This window comes from Rattus norvegicus, chromosome 2, assembly GCF_021556685.1.
Source record: "Rattus norvegicus strain SHRSP/BbbUtx chromosome 2, alternate assembly SHRSP_T2T, whole genome shotgun sequence".
NCBI classification, from domain to species: domain Eukaryota; kingdom Metazoa; phylum Chordata; class Mammalia; order Rodentia; family Muridae; genus Rattus; species Rattus norvegicus.
In genome coordinates, this window is record NC_141535.1 from 122,067,437 (window position 1) to 122,088,240 (window position 20,804).

General features: G+C 42.6%; 1 long non-coding RNA gene across 4 annotated transcripts in view; it reads left to right on the forward strand.

Moving 5' to 3' along the window:
• The window catches only part of LOC108350243 (uncharacterized), a 302,908-nt gene that overhangs the window by 160,977 nt on the left and 121,127 nt on the right, over nt 1–20,804 (forward strand). Inside the window, exons 6-7 of one of the 4 annotated variants that reach the window (XR_015674412.1) lie at nt 1,736–1,778; nt 2,543–3,726. The exons of 1 other annotated variant lie outside the window; for it this stretch is intronic. This is a non-coding gene — a long non-coding RNA (uncharacterized LOC108350243). Of the gene's footprint in view, nt 1–1,735; nt 1,779–2,542; nt 3,866–20,804 lie in introns of those variants that run through there. 2 more of the 4 variants (XR_015674429.1, XR_015674415.1) reach the window with 2 other exon arrangements.

The window sequence follows — 20,804 nt, forward strand, 5'->3', positions numbered from 1 at the left end:
CTTATGTAATCCAGGCTGGCCTCAAACTCCTATGCAGACAAGAATGGCTCCCAATCCTCTTGCCTTTACCACTCCAAATCTGGGATTATAGGTCTGCAGCATCGCCCCCACAGCTAATTTTATCTGGCCATGGGTTCTGAAGCCAGGATTGTGCATTCAAGGCACTCCCTCTGCTCTACGATATGAGCAGTCTCAAGAGTCCGGAGCAGAGGCAGAAGGACAGATTAAACACTTCCCACACCACCGTCTTCCATTGTGTTCTGAGTATGTCGACTTCTCATTATCTGTTTGAAGTCAGGCATGCTCATTAGCTTGTGTTATGAGCAGATGAATGGCGAGGTGGCTGCCTGCCAGGTAGCCTTGTGCTCACAGCTCACTCCCACACACTCCTCCAGCTCTGTGTACTCAGGGCGACCTATAAAGGTCTGAACAGAAATGAGTAAAGGCAGTTGAATGAAGCATGGCCTGGAGGTGATGCTTAATCTTTCTTTCTTACAACAGATGTATATTTATGTAAATTCCAAGAAACTAAGAAAACATGCAGTGCTGTCTGTGTCTTAGGGTTGTTTATATAGGTGAGGAATCTGATGAGAGGCAGCCCAGTCATGCCCTGTCTTGGTTCAAACACACCTGTCACTCTAGCTGAGAACGCCGCACACCAATTGCAATGTTTTTGCTCCCAATGATTGTCTGCTCATACCTCATCTTCAGATAGCTATATTCTTTGAAAGGTCCAGGATACACCTCATAGGTAGTCTTTCTTTTTCTTTTTGCTAAGTGTAAACAAAAGAAAAGAAGAGAGAGGTATTTAAGTGGATGGCGACTTATGCTTTTCTTCCAATTTTAGGGCACATTTGTTACATTTTAACTTTAAATTTCCAATTTTTTTTCTCTACGAAGACTTAGTTTCTTATACTTTAGTTATTCACTTACTGTGGACATGTGAGGTCTTCCAGGTCCCTTGGTTTATGTGAGGCCAACAGGTGGCCCTGCAGCCAGTTCCTGCCTCTCGGGAGCTTGCCGTGTGGACCACACCAACTGCGTGAGATTGCACACAAAACCGCACAATGGAAGGGATTACAGGAGAGCAGAAATGTCTGTGCTTTATTTATAGTATCGTTGTGAGGAAGAAAAGCTGTAAGTTAGCTCTGCCTGGGTGTGGGCTTGAAATCATCCACTCAGAACGCCATTCATTCCCTTGACTTTGCCTTGTTAAAGCATCCGTGTCTCCCGTGCCTTATTAGTTCACAATGTTTGGACAAACACCAATTACCACACACCAAAACGTTTCCAGTTGTGTTGGTCTGTGAGTGGCAGCCACCAGAGACACAAAAGGAAACAGAGCCATGGAGAACACCAGAGGCTACGAAGGCAGGTGACAGAGGAGTGCTGCACGCTCTGTATGGAGATATTGGGCTCCTTATAGAGGGTGGGTTGTTATTAGGCATTTAATTATTAAGCAGAGTGATGGAGGCCAGCTTGTTGGAAACTTAAGCTATCCATAAGGAGATTTTACTTTAAATCTAGGAGATTAGTTGTTGAAATAAAAGGGCAGGAGGTGGCCCAGTGGATGGAGAGGCTTGCTGCCCAGTCTGATGGCCCGAGTTGAATCCTCAGGACCCACAGGTTGGAAAGAGAGAGCAGACTCAGTTGTCTTCCGACCCCACTCTCAGGCCTTGCCCTTCCCACACTGACATACAAATGAACAAATAAACCTGTTTTGTTTTCATTCCAGAAAAGAGAAAGTGAGCTGAGCCAGTGAATCTGCTGTCCAAATGGTAAGCTGTGGAAAGTCATGAAACATTTCCCGGTTATTTGAGAGCTTCGAAGTCCATTGGAAATTTCCTTAGAGGGCTTAAGACTTCCTTTAAAAAATATTTATTGGATTAAATACTTTTTTTTAATTCTTGAGATTATAATTACATCATTTCTCCCTTTCCTTTTCCTACCCCGATGCCCCTCATCTTCCCCTCCTTGCTGTCTTTCAAATTCATGGCCTCTCTTTCTTTCACAAATTGTTTTTACATGTATACATGGTTGTGCATACATAGCTCTACATCAAACCTGCTCAGTCTGTATGTTGTTATTTTATATGTATGTTCTCAAGGCTGACCATTTGGGACTAGATAACGAATGGGTGTGTTCTTCCCCGGGGGAAACTTTCTCCAGCTGGTAGCATTCTTCAGTGGCCCATAGTTCTTTCTGTGGGTGTGGAGCCTCGAGGTCCTTTTCTCATCCAGGCTAGCATGCCTGCTGCTCTTTTTCCTAGTTCAGCTCATGCTTAGGCATCTGTTTAGGTTAGGGTTTATCGATGTGGTCTCTGACATTAGTGTGAGACACAGTCTCCCAGCAAACTCTCCGACACTCTGGCTTTTACAGGCTCCTTCCTCTGCTTCTGCAGTGTTCCTTAGGTTTGGGCGTGTTCTCTGCGCTGTGATTGACTGTGGTTTTCTGCAGTGGTCTCCATCTGTCTGGAAGAGACATTTCCTTGATGAGGGATGAGGACAACATTTATGTGTGGCCTTCTTTTTGTTTTTAAAAGATTATTTAAGGGAACCTGAAGGGACCGAATGGATAAACAGCTCTCTGCACTCAAATCCCAAGGGAGGGAGAGCTAAACCTTCAGAGAGGCAGACACGCCTGGGAAACCAGAAGAGTCTACACTCGGCCCACATCTCTGACTCCAGAGGAAAACACCAAACGCCATCTGGAAACCTGGTGCACGAAAGCTCCCGGAAAGGGCGGTGCAAATCTTCCTGGTTGCTGCCGCCGTGAAGAGCAACACCCCACGAGCAAACTTGAGCCTTGGGACCGCAGGTAAGACAAACCTTCCAGCTCCAAGCGACCTGCCTGTTGAACTCAAGACACAGGCCCACAGGAACAGCTGAAGACCTGTAGATAGGAAAAACTACAGGCCTGAAATCAGAACACTCAGTCCCCATAACTGGCTGAAAGAAAACAGGAAAACAGGTCTACAGCACTCCTGACACACAGGCTTATAGGACAGTCTAGCCACTGTCAGAAATAGCAGAACAAAGTAACACTAGAGATAATCTGATGGTGAGAGGCAAGCACAGGAACCGAAGCAACAGAAACCAAGACTACATGGCACCATCGGAGCCCAATTCTCCCACCAAAGCAAACACAGAAGATCCAAACACACCAGAGAAGCAAGATCTAGTTTCAAAATCATATTTGATCATGATGCTGGAGGACATCAAGAAAGACATGAAGAACTCCCTTAGAGAAACACAGGAAAACATAAATAAACAAGTAGAAGCCTTCAGAGAGGAATCACAAAAATCCCTGAAAGAATTCGAGGAAAACATAAATAAACAAGTAGAAGCCTATAGAGAAGAATCACAAAAATCCCTGAAAGAATTCCAGGAAAACACAATCAAACAATTGAAGGAATTAAAAATGGAAATAGAAGCAATCAAGAAAGAACACATGGAAACAACCCTGGATATAGAAAACCAAAGGAAGAGACAAGGAGCCGTAGATACAAGCATCACCAACAGAATACAAGAGATGGAAGAGAGAATCTCAGGAGCAGAAGATTCCATAGAAATCATCGACTCAACAGTCAAATATAATGTAAAGCAGAAAAAGCTACTGGTTTAAAACATACAGGAAATCCAGGACTCAATGAGAAGATCAAACCTAAGGATAATAGGTATAGAAGAGAGTGAAGACTCCCAGCTCAAAGGCCCAGTAAATATCTTCAACAAAATCATAGAAGAAAACTTCCCTAACCTAAAAAAAGAGATACCCATAGGCATACAAGAAGCCTACAGAACTCCAAATAGATTGGACCAGAAAAGAAACACCTCCCGTCACATAATAGTCAAAACACCAAACGCACAAAATAAAGAAAGAATATTAAAAGCAGTAAGGGAAAAGGGTCAAGTAACATATAAAGGCAGACCTATAACACCATATTTTCGCCAGAGACTATGAAAGCCAGAAGATCCTGGACAGATGTCATATAGACCCTAAGAGAACACAAATGCCAGCCCAGGTTACTGTATCCTGCAAAACTCTCAATTAACTTAGATGGAGAAACCAAGATATTCCATGACAAAACCAAATTTACACAATATCTTTCTACAAATCCAGCACTACAAAGGATGATAAATAGTAAAGCCCAACATAAGGAGGCAAGCTACACCCTAGAAAAAGCAAGAAACTAATCGTCTTGGCAACAAAACAAAGAGAAGAAAAGCACACAAACATAACCTCACATCCAAATATGAATATAACAGGAAGCAAAAATCACTATTCCTTAATATCTCTCAATATCAATGGCCTCAACTCCCCAATAAAAAGACATAGATTAACAAACTGGATATGCAACGAGGACCCTGCATTCTGAGAAACACACCTCAGAGACAAAGACAGTCACTACCTCAGAGTGAAAGGCTGGAAATCAACTTTCCAAGCAAATGGTCAGAAGAAGCAAGCTGGAGTAGCCATTCTAATATCAAATAAAATCAATTTTCAACTAAAAGTCATCAAAAAAGATAAGGAAGGACACTTCATATTCATCAAAGGAAAAATCCACCAAGATGAACTCTCAATCCTAAGTATCTATGCCCCAAATACAAGGGCACCTACATACGTAAAGAAACCTTACTAAAGCTCAAAGTACACATTGTACCTCACACAATAATAGTGGGAGATTTCAACACCCCACTCTCATCAATGGACAGATCATGGAAACAGAAATTAAACAGAGACGTAGAAAGACAAAGAGAAGTCATGAACCAAATGGACTTAACAGATATTTATAGAACATTCTATCCTAAAGCAAAAGGATATACCTTCTTCTCAGCTCCTCATGGTACTTTCTCCAAAATTGACCATATAATTGGTCAAAAAACGGGCCTCAACAGGTACAGAAAGATAGAAATAATCCCATGCGTGCTATCAGACCACCAAGGCCTAAAGCTGGTCTTCAATAACAATAAGGGAAGAACGCCCACAAATACGTGGAAGTTGAACAATGCTCTACTCAAGGATAACCTTGTCAAGGAAGAAATAAAGAAAGAAATTAAAGACTTCTTAGAATTAAATGAAAATGAAGGTACAACATACCCAAACTTATGGGACACAATGAAAGCTGTGCTAAAAGGAAAACTCATAGCTCTGAGTGCCTGCAGAAAGAAACAGGAGAGAGCATATGTCAGCAGCTTGACAGCACACCTAAAAGCTCTAGAACAAAAAGAAGCAAATACACCCAGGAGGAGTAGAAGGCAGGAAATAATCAAACTCAGAGCTGAAATCAGCCAGGTAGAAACAAAAAGGACCATAGAAAGAATCAACAGAACCAAAAGTTGGTTCTTTGAGAAGATCAACAAGATAGATAAACCCTTAGCCAGACTAACGAGAGGACACAGAGAGTGTTTCCAAATTAACAAAATCAGAAATGAAAAGGGAGACATAATTACAGGTTCAGAGGAAATTCAAAAAATCATCAGATCTTACTATAAAAGCCTATATTCAACAAAACTTGAAAATCTGAAGGAAATGGACAGCTTCCTAGACAGATACCAGGTACCGAAGTTAAATCAGGAACAGATAAACCAGTTAAACAACCCCATAACTCCTAAGGAAATAGAAGCAGTCATTAAAGGTCTCCCAACCAAAAAGAGCCCAGGTGCAGACCGGTTTAGTGCAGAATTCTATCAGACCTTCATAGAAGACCTCATACCAATATTATCCAAACTATTCCACAAAATTGAAACAGATGGATCACTACCGAATACCTTCTACGAAGCCACAATTACTCTTATACCTAAACCACACAAAGACCCAACAAAGAAAGATAACTTCAGACCAATTTCCCTTATGAATATATACGCAAAAATACTCAATAAAATTCTGGCAAACCAAATCCAAGAGCACATCAAAACAATCATCCACCATGATCAAATAGGCATGATCATCCCAGGCATGCAGGGATTGTTTAATATACGGAAAACCATCAACGTGATCCATTATATAAACAAACTGAAAGAACAAAACCACATGATCATTTCATTAGATGCTGAGAAAGCATTTGACAAAATTCAACACCCCTTCATGATAAAAATCCTGGAAAGAATAGGAATTCAAGGCCCATACCTAAACATAGTAAAAGCCATATACAGCAAACCAGTTGCTAACATTAAACTAAATAAAGAGAAACTTGAAGCAATCCCACTACAATCAGGGACTAAACAAGGCTGCCCACTCTGTCCCTACTTATTCAATATAGTTCTTGAAGTTCTAGCCAGAGCAATCAGACAACAAAAGGAAATCAAGGGGATACAGATTGGTAAAGAAGAAGTCAAAATATCACTATTTGCAGATGATATGATAGTATATTTAAGTGATCCCAAAAGTTCCACCAGAGAACTACTAAAGCTGATAAACAACTTCAGCAAAGTGGCTGGGTATAAAATTAACTCAAATAAATCAGTAGCCTTCCTCTACACAAAAGAGAAACAAGCCGAGAAAGAAATTAGGGAAATAATAACACTCGAAATGTATATAAGAAATACTCAAGTTAATAAAAAAAAAAAGAAATTAGGGAAATGACACCCTTCATAATAGTCCCAAATAATATAAAGTACCTCGGTGTGACTTCAACCAAGCAAGTAAAAGTTCTGTACAATAAGAACTTCAAGACTCTGAAGAAAGAAATTGAAGAAGACCTCAGAAGATGGAAAGATCTCCCATGCTCATGGATTGGCAGGATTAACATAGTAAAACCATTTTACCAAAAGCGATCTGCAGATTCAATGCAATCCCCATCAAAATACCAATCCAATTCTTCAAAGAGTTAGACAGAACAATTTGCAAATTCATCTGGAATAACAAAAAACCCAGGATAGCTAAAACTATTCTCAACAATAAAAGGACTTCAGGGGGAATCACTATCCCTGAACTCAAGCAATATTACAGAGCAATAGTGATAAAAACTGCATGGTATTGGTACAGAGACAGACAGATAGACCAATGGAACAGAATCGAAAACCCAGAAATGAACCCACACACCTATGGGCACCTGATTTTTGACAAAGGAGCCAAAACCATCAAATGGAAAAAAGATAGCATTTTCAGCAAATGGTGCTGGTTCAACTGGAGGTCAACATGTTGAAGAATGCAGATCGATCCATGATTATCACCCTGTACAAAGCTTAAGTCCAAGTGGATCAAGGACCTCCACATCTAACCAGATACTCTCAAACTAATAGAAGAAAAACTAGGGCAGCATCTCGAACACATAGGCACTGGAAAAAATTTCCTGAACAAAACAGCAATGGCTTATGCTCTAAGATCAAGAATCAACAAATGGGATCTCATAAAACTGCAAAGCTTCTGTAAGGCAAAGGACACTGTGGCTAGGACAAAACGGCAACCAACAGATTGGGAAAAGATCTTTACCAATCCTACAACAGATAGAGGGCTTATATCCAAAATATACAAAGAACTCAATAAGTTAGACAGCAGGGAGTCAAATAAGCCTATTAAAAATGGGGTTCAGAACTAAACAAAGAATTCACAGCTGAGGAATGCCGAATGGCTGAGAAACACCTAAAGAAATGTTCAACATCTTTAGTCATAAGGGAAATGCAAATCAAAACAACCCTGAGATTTCACCTCACACCAGTGAGAATGGCTAAGATCAAAAACTCAGGTGACAGCAGATGCTGGCGAGGATGCGGAGAAAGAGGAACATTCCTCCATTGTTGGTGGGATTGTAGACTGGTAAAACCATTCTGGAAATCAGTCTGGAGGTTCCTCAGAAAATTGGACATTGAAGTCCCACACCGGCGGATCCCGGACCGCAGCAGCTCTCTGCTCCCAAACCCCGTGGGAGAGAGACCCCACCGCCTGATCAGGTGGGCACTCCTGAGGCTGCAGAGCGGAGGAGACCACCAACACTGCCCACCCCTGCCCACATCCCTGGCCCAAGAGGCAACTGTATAAGGCCTCTGGGTTCCCGTAGGGGAGGGCCCGGGAGTGGCAGGACCCCTGCGCCTGAGACACTGCCGGTACCTGAAGGAAACAGACCGGATAAACAGTTCTCTGCACCCAAATCCCGTGGGAGGGAGAGCTGAACCTTCAGAGAGGCGGACACGCCTGGGAAACCAGAAGAGACTGCACTCTGTGCACATCCAGGCGCCAGAGGAAAACACCAAACGCCATCTGGAACCCTGGTGCACGGAGGCTCCTGGAAAGAGCGGCGCAGATCTTCCCGGTTGTTGCCACAGCGGAGAGGACTTAGGCAGTACCCCACGAGCAAACTTGAGCCTTGGAACTGCAGGTAGGACCAACTTTTCCCCTGCAAGAAACCTGCCTGGTGAACTCAGGACACACAGAGGCAAAATTCCTCTAAGGCCGGGCACTTCCTGTGTTTACCGGAAGTCCCACACCGGCGGATCCCGGACCGCAGCAGCTCTCTGCTCCCAAACCCCGTGGGAGAGAGACCTCACCGCCTGATCAGGTGGGCACTCCTGAGGCTGCAGAGCGGAGGAGACCACCAACACTGCCCACCCCTGCCCACATCCCTGGCCCAAGAGGCAACTGTATAAGGCCTCTGGGTTCCTGTAGGGGAGGGCCCGGGAGCGGCAGGACCCCTGCGCCTGAGACACTGCCGGAACCTGAAGGAAACAGACCGGATAAACAGTTCTCTGCACCCAAATCCCGTGGGAGGGAGAGCTGAACCTTCAGAGAGGGGGACACGCCTGGGAAACCAGAAGAGACTGCACTCTGTGCACATCCAGGCGCCAGAGGAAAACACCAGACGTCATCTGAAACCCTGGTGCACGGAGGCTCCCGGAAGGAGCGGCATAGATTTTCCCGGTTGCTGCCAAGGCGGAGAGGACTTAGGCAGTACCCCACGAGCAAACTTGAGCCTTGGAACCACAGGTAGGACCAATTTTTCCCCTGCAAGAAACCTGCCTGGTGAACTCAAGACACAGGCCCACAGGAACAGCTGAAGACCTGTAGAGAGGAAAAACTACACGCCCGAAAGCAGAACACTCTGTCCCCATAACTGGCTGAAAGAAAACAGGAAAACAGGTCTACAGCACTCCTGACACACAGGTTATAGGACAGTCTAGCCACTGTCAGAAATAGCAGAACAAAGTAACACTAGAGATAATCTGATGGCGAGAGGCAAGCACAGGAACCCAAGCAACAGAAACCAAGACTACATGGCATCATCGGAGCCCAATTCTCCCACCAAAGCAAACACGGAATATCCAAACACACCAGAAAAGCAAGACCTAGTTTCAAAATCATATTTGATCATGATGCTGGAGGACTTCAAGAAAGACATAAAGAACTCCCTTAGAGAACAAGTAGAAGCCTACAGAGAGGAATCGCAAAAATCCCTGAAAGAATTCCAGGAAAACACAATCAAACAGTTGAAGGAATTAAAAATGGAAATAGAAGCAATCAAGAAAGAACACATGGAAACAACCCTGGACATAGAAAATCAAAAGAAAAGACAAGGAGCTGTAGATACAAGCTTCACCAACAGAATTCAAGAGATGGAAGAGAGAATCTCGGGAGCAGAAGATTCCATAGAAATCATTGACTCAACTGTCAAAGATAATGTAAAGCGGAAAAAGCTACTGGTCCAAAACATACAGGAAATCCAGGACTCAATGAGAAGATCAAACCTAAGGATAATAGGTATAGAAGAGAGTGAAGACTCCCAGCTCAAAGGACCAGTAAATATCTTCAACAAAATCATAGAAGAAAACTTCCCTAACCTAAAAAAAGAGATACCCATAGGCATACAAGAAGCCTACAGAACTCCAAATAGATTGGACCAGAAAAGAAACACCTCCCGTCACATAATTGTCAAAACACCAAACGCACAAAATAAAGAAAGAATATTAAAAGCAGTAAGGGAAAAAGGTCAAGTAACATATAAAGGCAGACCTATCAGAATCACACCAGACTTTTCGCCAGAAACTATGAAGGCCAGAAGATCCTGGACAGATGTCATACAGACCCTAAGAGAACACAAATGCCAGCCCAGGTTACTGTATCCTGCAAAACTCTCAATTAACATAGATGGAGAAACCAAGATATTCCATGACAAAACCAAATTTACACAATATCTTTCTACAAATCCAGCACTACAAAGGATAATAAAGGGTAAAGCCCAACATAAGGAGGCAAGCTATACCCTAGAAGCAAGAAACTAATCATCTTGGCAACAAAACAAAGAGAATGAAAGCACACAATCATAACCTCACTTCCAAATATGAATATAACGGGAAGCAATAATCACTATTCCTTAATATCTCTCAACATCAATGGCCTCAACTCCCCAATAAAAAGACATAGATTAACAAACTGGATACGCAACGAGGACCCTGCATTCTGCTGCCTACAGGAAACACACCTCAGAGACAAAGACAGACATTACCTCAGAGTGAAAGGCTGGAAAACAATTTTCCAAGCAAATGGTCAGAAGAAGCAAGCTGGAGTAGCCATTCTAATATCAAATAAAATCAATTTTCAACTAAAAGTCATCAAAAAAGATAAGGAAGGACACTTCATATTCATCAAAGGAAAAATCCACCAGGATGAAGTCTCAATCCTAAATATCTATGCCCCAAATACAAGGGCACCTACATATGTAAAAGAAACCTTACTAAAGCTCAAAACACACATTGCACCTCACACAATAATAGTGGGAGATTTCAACACCCCACTCTCATCAATGGACAGATCATCGAAACAGAAATTAAACAGAGATGTAGACAGACTAAGAGAAGTCATGAGCCAAATGGACTTAACGGATATTTATAGAACATTCTATCCTAAAGCAAAAGGATATACCTTCTTCTCAGCTCCTCATGGTACTTTCTCCAAAATTGACCATATAATTGGTCAAAAAACGGGCCTCAACAGAGTACAGAAAGATAGAAATAATCCCATGCGTGCTATCAGACCACCACGGCCTAAAACTGGTCTTCAATAACAATAAGGGAAGAATGCCCACATATACGTGGAAATTGAACAATGCTCTACTCAATGATAACCTGGTCAAGGAAGAAATAAAGAAAGAAATTAAAGACTTTTTAGAATTTAATGAAAATGAAGGTACAACATACCCAAACCTATGGGACACAATGAAAGCTGTGCTAAGAGGAAAACTCATAGCGCTGAGTGCCTGCAGAAAGAAACAGGAAAGAGCATATGTCAGCAGCTTGACAGCACACCTAAAAGCTCTAGAACAAAAAGAAGCAAATACACCCAGGAGGAGTAGAAGGCAGGAAATAATCAAACTCAGAGCTGAAATCAACCAAGTAGAAACAAAAAGGACCATAGAAAGAATCAACAGAACCAAAAGTTGGTTCTTTGAGAAAATCAACAAGATAGATAAACCCTTAGCCAGACTAACGAGAGGACACAGAGAGTGCGTCCAAATTAACAAAATCAGAAATGAAAAGGGAGACATAACTACAGATTCAGAGGAAATTCAAAAAATCATCAGATCTTACTATAAAAACCTATATTCAACAAAACTTGAAAATCTTCAGGAAATGGACAATTTCCTAGACAGATACCAGGTATCGAAGTTAAATCAGGAACAGATAAACCAGTTAAACAACCCCATAACTCCTAAGGAAATAGAAGCAGTCATTAAAGGTCTCCCAACCAAAAAGAGCCCAGGTCCAGACAGGTTTAGTGCAGAATTCTATCAAACCTTCATAGAAGACCTCATACCAATATTATCCAAACTATTCCACAAAACTGAAACAGATGGAGCCCTACCGAATTCCTTCTACGAAGCCACAATTACTCTTCTACCTAAACCACACAAAGACCCAACAAAGAAAGAGAACTTCAGACCAATTTCCCTTATGAATATCGACGCAAAAATACTCAATAAAATTCTGGCAAACCGAATTCAAGAGCACATCAATACAATCATCCACCATGATCAAGTAGGCTTCATCCCAGGAATGCAGGGATGGTTTAATATAAGGAAAACCATCAACGTGATCCATCATATAAACAAACTGAAAGAACAGAACCACATGATCATTTCATTAGATGCTGAGAAAGCATTTGACAAAATTCAACACCCCTTCATGATAAAAGTCCTGGAAAGAATAGGTATTCAAGGCCCATACCTAAACCTAGTAAAAGCCATATACAGCAAACCAGTTGCTAACATTAAACTAAATGGAGAGAAACTTGAAGCAATCCCACTAAAATCAGGGAGTAGACAAGGCTGCCCACTCTCTCCCTACTTATTCAATACAGTTCTTGAAGTTCTAGCCAGAGCAATCAGACAACAAAAGGAGGTCAAGGGGATACAGATCGGAAAAGAAGAGGTCAAAATATCACTATTTGCAGACGACATGATAGTATATTTAAGTGATCCCAAAAGTTCCACCAGAGAACTACTAAAGCTGCTAAACAACTTCAGCAAAGTGGCTGGGTATAAAATTAACTCAAATAAATCAGTTGCCTTCCTCTATACAAAAGAGAAACAAGCCGAGAAAGAAATTAGGGAAACGACACCCTTCATAATAGACCCAAATAATATAAAGTACCTCGGTGTGACTTTAACCAAGCAAGTAAAAGATCTGTACAATAAGAACTTCAAGACACTGAGGAAAGAAATTGAAGAAGACCTCAGAAGATGGAAAGATCTCCCATGCTCATGGATTGGCAGGATTAATATAGTAAAAATGGCCATTTTACCAAAAGCAATCTACAGATTCAATGCAATCCCCATCAAAATACCAATCCAATTCTTCGAAGAGTTAGACAGAACAATTTGCAAATTCATCTGGAATAACAAAAAACCCAGGATAGCTAAAGCTATCCTCAACAATAAGAGTACTTCAGGGGGAATCACTATCCCTGAACTCAAGCAGTATTACAGAGCAATAGTGATAAAAACTGCATGGTATTGGTACAGAGACAGACAGATAGACCAATGGAATAGAATTGAAGACCCAGAAATGAACCCACACACCTATGGTCACTTGATTTTTGACAAAGGAGCCAAAACCATCCAATGGAAAAAAGATAGCATTTTCAGCAAATGGTGCTGGTTCAACTGGAGGGCAACATGTAGAAGAATGCAGATCGATCCATGCTTATCACCCTGTACAAAGCTTAAGTCCAAGTGGATCAAGGACCTACACATCAAACCAGGCACACTCAAACTAATAGAAGAAAAACTAGGGAAGCATCTGGAACACATGGGCACTGGAAAAAATTTCCTGAACAAAACACCAATGGCTTATGCTCTAAGATCAAGAATCGACAAATGGGATCTCATAAAACTGCAAAGCTTCTGTAAGGCAAAGGACACTGTGGTTAGGACAAAACGGCAACCAACAGATTGGGAAAAGATCTTTACCAATCCTATAACAGATAGAGGCCTTATATCCAAAATATACAAAGAACTCAAGAAGTTAGACCGCAGGGAAACAAATAACCCTATTAAAAAATGGGGTTCAGAGCTAAACAAAGAATTCACAGCTGAGGAATGCCGAATGGCTGAGAAACACCTAAAGAAATGTTCAACATCTTTAGTCATAAGGGAAATGCAAATCAAAACAACCCTGAGATTTCACCTCACACCAGTGAGAATGGCTAAGATCAAAAACTCAGGTGACAGCAGATGCTTGCGAGGATGTGGAGAAAGAGGAACTCTCCTCCATTGTTGGTGGGATTGCAGACTGGTAAAACCATTCTGGAAATCAGTCTGGAGGTTCCTCAGAAAATTGGACATTGAACTGCCTGAGGATCCAGCTATACCTCTCTTGGGCATATACCCAAAAGATGCCTCAACATATAAAAGAGACACGTGCTCCACTATGTTCATCGCAGCCTTATTTATAATAGCCAGAAACTGGAAAGAACCCAGATGCCCTTCAACAGAGGAATGGATACAGAAAATGTGGTACATCTACACAATGGAATATTACTCAGCTATCAAAAACAACGAGTTTATGAAATTCGTAGGCAAATGGTTGGAACTGGAAAATATCATCCTGAGTGAGCTAACCCACTCACAGAAAGACATACATGGTATGCACTCATTGATAAGTGGCTATTAGCCCAAATGCTTGAATTACCCTAGATCCCTAGAACAAAGGAAACTCAAGACGGATGATCAAAATGTGAATGCTTCACTCCTTCTTTAAATGAGGAAAAAGAATACCCTTGGCAGGGAAGGGAGAGGCAAAGATTAAAACAGAGACTGAAGGAACACCCATTCAGAGCCTGCCCCACAGGTGGCCCATACATATACAGCCACCCAATTAGACAAGATGGATGAAGCAAAGAAGTGCAGACCGACAGGAGCCGGATGTAGATCGCTCCTGAGAGACACAGCCAGAATACAGCAAATACAGAGGCGAATGCCAGCAGCAAACCACTGAACTGAGAATAGGTCCCCCGTTGAAGGAATCAGAGAAAGAACTGGAAGAGCTTGAAGGTGCTCGAGACCCCAAAAGTACAACAATGTCAAGCAACCAGAGCTTCCAGGGACTAAGCCACTACCTAAAGACTATACATGGACTGACCCTGGACTCTGTCCCCATAGGTAGCAATGAATATCCTAGTAAGAGCACCAGTGGAAGGGGAAGCCCTGGGTCCTGCTAAGACTGAACCCCCAGTAAACTAGACTATGCGGGGAGGGTGGCAATGGGGGGAGGTTTGGGAGGGGAACACCCATAAGGAAGGGGAGGGGGGAGGGTGATGTTTGTCCGGAAACCGGGAAAGGGAATAACACTTGAAATGTATATAAGAAATACTCAAGTTAGGGGCTGGGGATTTAGCTCAGTGGTAGAGCGCTTACCTAGGAAGCGCAAGGCCCTGGGTTCGATCCCCAGCTCCGAAAAAAAGAACCAAAAAAAAAAAAAAAAAAAGAAATACTCAAGTTAATAAAAAAAAAAAAAAGAAAAAAAAAAAGAAAATTGGACATTGAACTACCTGAGGATCCAGCTATACCTCTCTTGTGCATATACCCACAAGGTGCCCCAACATATAAAAAAGATACATGCTCCACTATGTTCATCGCAGCCTTATTTATAATAGCCAGAAGCTGGAAAGAACCCAGATGCCCTTCAATAGAGGAATGGATATAGAAAATGTGGTACATCTACACAATGGAATATTACTCAGCTTTCAAAAACAATGCCTTTATGAAATTCATAGCCAAATGGTTGGAACTGGAAAATATCATCCTGAGTGAGGTAACCCAATCACAGAAAAACACACATGGTATGCACTCATTGATAAGTGGTTATTAGCCCAAATGCTGGAATTACCCTAAATGCATAGAACACATGAAATTCAAGACAGATGATCAAAATGTGAATGCTTCACTCCTTCTTTAAAAGGGGAACAAGGATACCCTTGGTAGGTAATAGAGAAGCAAAGATTAAAACAGAGACAGAAGGAACACCCATCCAGAGCCTGCCCCACATGTGGCCCATACATATTCAGCCACCCAATTAGACAAGATGGATGAAGCAAAGAAGTGCAGACCGACAGGAGCCGGATGTAGATCTCTCCTGAGAGACACAGCCAGAATACAGCAAACACAGAGGCGAATGCCAGCAGCAAACTACTGAACTGAGAATAGTCCCCCGTTGAAGGAATCAGAGAAAGAACTGGAAGAGCTTGAAGGGGCTCGAGACCCCATATGTACAACAATGCCAAGCAACTAGAGCTTCCAGGGACTAAGCCACTACCTAAAGACTATACATGAACTGACCCTGGACTCTGACCTCATAGGTAGCAATGAATATCCTAGTAAGATCACCAGTGTAAGTGAAAGCCCTTGGTCCTGCTAAGACTGAACCCCCAGTGAACTAGACTGGTGGGAGGAGGGCGGCAATGGGGGGAGGGTCGGGAGGGGAACACCCATAAAGAAGGGGAGGGAGAGGGATTAGGGGGATGTTTGCCCGGAAACCGGGAAAGGGAATAACATTCGAAATGTAAATAAGAAATTCTCAAGTTAATTAAAAAAAAAGATTATTTAATGTGTATGTGCACCACATGCACATAAGAACCTGTGGAAGCCAGAGGAGGGTGTTGGATCGCTGGAACTGGAATTACAGGCAGTTCTGAGCCATCCAATGTGTGTTCTGGGTTGAGACTGGGCCTCTGCAGGAGTAGAAATCACTCTGAATATCTCTGGCCCCCAATAAGACTTGTTTTAAACAATAAAAACGATAAATTGATTCCTCAATGTGAATGTTTGAAAGTATTTATATTTGTAGTTAATGGTGCCCAAGAAAAATAATCTCAGGCTGTACTACATTGTGAATATATGCCATTCCTTGCATCGGAGAGTAGTCTGTTAGGGCATTATCTACCTTGCAGCCAGGGGTATATGAAGCTGGAATTGGTTCCTGGACAAATTCATAGCTGTTGTTGTCACTGGTTACCATGGCAACAGAACAGGGCTCTGCTCCAAATGTCACTCAGTGCTTGCTTGTCTGATAGCTTCTGTGTTTGCAAAACCAGTTGATCAGAGTACAACTAAAACACAACAGTTTTCTTCAATCGCCTTTATTTATTTTTTTTTTTTATTAACTTGAGTATTTCTTATATACATTTCGAGTGTTATTCCCTTTCCCGGTTTCCGGGCAAACATCCCCCTCCCCCCTCCCCTTCCTTATGGGTGTTCCCCTCCCAACCCTCCCCCCATTGCCGCCCTCCCCCCATAGACTAGTTCACTGGGGGGTTCAGTCTTAGCAGGACCCAGGGCTTCCCCTTCCACTGGTGCTCTTACTAGGATATTCATTGCTACCTATGGGGTCAGAGTCCAGGGTCAGTCCATGTATAGTCTTTAGGTAGTGGCTTAGTCCCTGGAAGCTCTGGTTGCTTGGCATTGTTGTACTTTTGGGGTCTCGAGACCCTTCAAGCTCTTCCAGTTCTTTCTCTGATTCCTTCAATAGGGGACCTATTTCAATCGCCTTTAAGTCAAACCAAAGGCTAGCTTTTTGGTAAATTTATTTTCTTTTTTAAAAATATTTTTATATTTTTATTTTATAATCATTTACATTCCAGTCTTTGCCTGCCTCAGTCCCCCCCATCCTCCCAAACAAGCCTCTCCCTTCTCTGGGGCCTCAAGACTCTTGAGGATTAAGTGCATTTTCTCCTGCTGAGGCCAGACCAGGCAGACCCTGCTATATATATGTGCCAGGCACCTGGGATCAGTTCGTGTATGCTCATGGCTGGTGGCTCAGTCTCTGGGAGCTCCCTTGGGTCAGGTTCAGTTGAAATGTTGGTCTTCTTATGGGGTTGCTTTCCCTTTCAACTTCTTCAATCCTTCCCCTAATTCTACCATAAGGGTTCCTTAATTCAGTCCAATGGTTGGGTGTAAGTATCTGCTTCTGTCTTAGTCATCTGCTGGTAGGGCTTCTCAGACGACAGCCATGCCAGGCTTCTGTCTGCAAGCACATCATAGCATAATGGTGTCAGAACTTGGTTTACCACCATGAAATGGATCCCAAGTTGGGATGGTCAGTGGACCTCCATTCCTTCAGTCTCTTCTCAATTTTTGTCCCTGTAGTACTTTTAGATAGGAACAATTCAGGGTCAGGAATTTTGACTTTGAGTTAGTAACCCTGTCTTTCCACTTGAGGCCCTGTCTATCTACTGGAGGTGGGCTCTTTGAAAGGTGGTTCCCTTTCCCCAATGTTGGGATTTTTGGTTAAGGTCACCTCCAATGAGTCCTGAGAGTGTTTCCCCTCCTGGGTCTCTGGTACTTTCTAGAGTCCCTCTACCTCCCACTCCCCTAGCCTGCTTGTTTCCATTCATTCTCTTGGCCCTTTCGGCTTCTCTCCTATCCCCTCCTTTATATCTGATGCAGTTCCCCTTTTTGGCTTCCCTCTCCCATCCAGGTCACTCTCTCCCTCTGACTTCTATGAATATTTCCTTCCCTCCTCTAAGTGGAATTGAAGCCTCCTCACTTGGGCATTTCTGCTTGTTACACTTCTTACAGTCTGTAGGTTGTATCCTGGATATTCTGTACTTTTTTCTGCTAATATCCACTTATCAATAAATACATACCATGCATGTTCCTCTGGGTCTGAGTTACCTCACTCAGGAAAATATTTTCTAGTTCCACCAATTTGCCTGCACAATTCATGATGCCCTTGTTTTTAATAGCTGAGTAGTTACTCCATTGTGTAAATATACCACATTTTCTGTATCCATTCTTCATTTGAGAGACATCTGGCTAGTTTGCAGCTTCTGGATATTACAAATAAGGCTGCTATGAACGTGGTGGAGTATGTGTCCCTGTGGTATGGGTGGTGCATCTTTTAGGTATATACTCAATAGGTATGATATACCCAATTGGTATACCCAATGGCATATACCATTGCTGGGTCTTCAGGTAGATCTATTTCCACTTTGCTGAGGAACTGCCAGGTTGATTTCCAGAGTGGTTGCAGCAATTTGCAATCCCACCAACAATGGAGGAGTGTCCCTCTTCTATACATTCTCACCAGCATGTGCTGTCACCTGAGTTTTTGATCTTAGCCATTCCGACTGGTGTGAGGTGGAATTCAGGGTCATTTTGATTTGCATTTCTCTGATGACTAGGGACTTTGAACCTTTCTTTAAGTACTTCTCAGCCATTTAAGATTCTTCTGTTGTGAATTCTCTAGCTCTGTAGCCCATTTTAAAATTGAGCTATTTGTGTTTTTGGAGGTTATCTTCTTGAGTTCTTCATATATTTTAGATATTAGTCCTCTGTTGGATGTAGGGTTTGCGAGCCCCCCCCCTTTTTTTTTGGAGCCGAGAACTGAACCCTGTTGAAGAGTTTGGCTGCAATAGGCTTTCCTATAAGGTCTGGGATCTCTGAAGCTACAGGGTGTTGGCTAAGTTTGCAGTAGCAAGCATGGATTCCCTCCTAATTGGGTCGGTCCTCAGTCCAGTTAGGTGGCTGTTAGGTATCTCCATTGTAATTGCCTTAAAAACATACCTTGTAGTGTTAAGGGAATTCAAATGAGTGGGATATACTCTTCCTTAGTTCACAAAGAATTTTTAGAAAGGTAAAAGTTAGTTTTTGTTCAGTTAAGCTCGGCTACTTTTCAGATGGCACTTCTAGTGTTCATGGAAGACAGTGACCCTTGAAGGAGGGAATCATGAACAGGGCTACATATATGTGCTTTGTGAGTAGTGAGGATGGGTCTAACCTTCAAGACACATGTGATTGAGAGGAGGTGAGCAGAACTATGACATATTTTACATTCAACTGTTATTTTTTCGTGTGTGTGTGTGTGTGTATTCATGCCATGGTGGGTGTGCCGAAGGAAGTCTTTTTTAGAAAGATGGCTTTATTTGTGAGTTAGTTCTCTCCTTTTGCGATGTAGGCCCTGAGGTTTGAACTTGGCTCATCAACCTTGGCAACAAGTGTTCTTATGGGGTTGAGCTGTCTTGCTGGTCATCAGCTGATATTCTCTCACATCAGGAATGGGCTCATTTGAAACCCCATGCTTTTGTAAGCATAGGTTGCTTTCTTAAACATTGTTCTATTGCTGTGAAGAGAAGCCATGACCTCAGCAACTCTTATAAAAAGAGTTTAAGCATTTAATGGTGGTTTGCTTATAGTCTTGGAGGTTTAGTTTCTTATCTTTATGGTGGGAGCATGGTAGCACATAAGCAGACATGGTGCTAGACAGGTAGTTGATAGTTCTATATCTAGACAGGCAGGCAGCAGGAAGAAAGAGCCACTGGGCGTGGCTTGAACATTTGAAACCTCAAAGTCCACCCTCAGTGACATACTTACTCCAATGAGCACACATCTCCTAACCCCTCTTAAGGGGCACCATTCCCTAATGACCACACATTTGAAAATATGAGCCTATGGAGCCATTTCTATTCAAATCACTATGGTTGCCCACCAATGATGGGTGACTGATGTAAAACGTCTCCCATGATTGCTTATGCACCCCAAATCTTCCACATTTCAACACCAGAGACTGGCTTTCTGCTTTCCTTTTATGGGTTCAACTGAAGGTACAAGGGCTGTCTTTAACAGGATTCTGAAAGCCAGTCATCTCCTGTTACCTATGTAGAGGGTGTCCCCAGTTAAAAAGAAGTTATTGTAAGGCATTTTCATGAAGTACAACTGATGTTACTGCTGTGCTTCCTAACATACAAGGGCCTGGCTTCTGTTTTGGCCTCTGCTGGAGTGGGAGGAAGGTTCTGATGCCTCAGTTCAGCTGCAGCCCTGGAGCCTTAGGGCTCCCCTGAGAAGCAGCATGGGCCCAAAGGAAGGGACATTGCAATGGTGGTAAAGGCATGGCTTGATATCTGAGAGATGTGGTATTCAGTGTTGCCTCTGCTGTGTGTATGCATGTCATCGGAGATGGGGATTTGTGCACAGCACCTCTTTTGAGATTTATAAATGCCAAGAAAGGGAGAGCTGTTATGGAAAAACAGCCCACTTTGCTGTTTTATCCTAATTATATACGTTTAGCTCTGTTGTATCTTGAAGTACCACATGGCTTGGTGCCTCTCATTTAGTTGTCCGGAGACATAGAAGCAGAGTGTGGAGAGAGCTAGGCTGAGGAAAATGTATCAGAGTAGTGGCTATGACCAAAACCCTGCTACTTATTCATGAGATTCTTGTCAGAACTTTTGTCCCCGGGATATTTATTGGAGTCACCCTGCAGGGAATCACATTTCTTGTACTTTTGCCTCAGCACACTTACTGCATGACAAGGGGACTGCTGTGATCATCCCATGCCTGGCAAAAACATTCCCATGCATCCTGAGGAAGATGCCCTGACCTG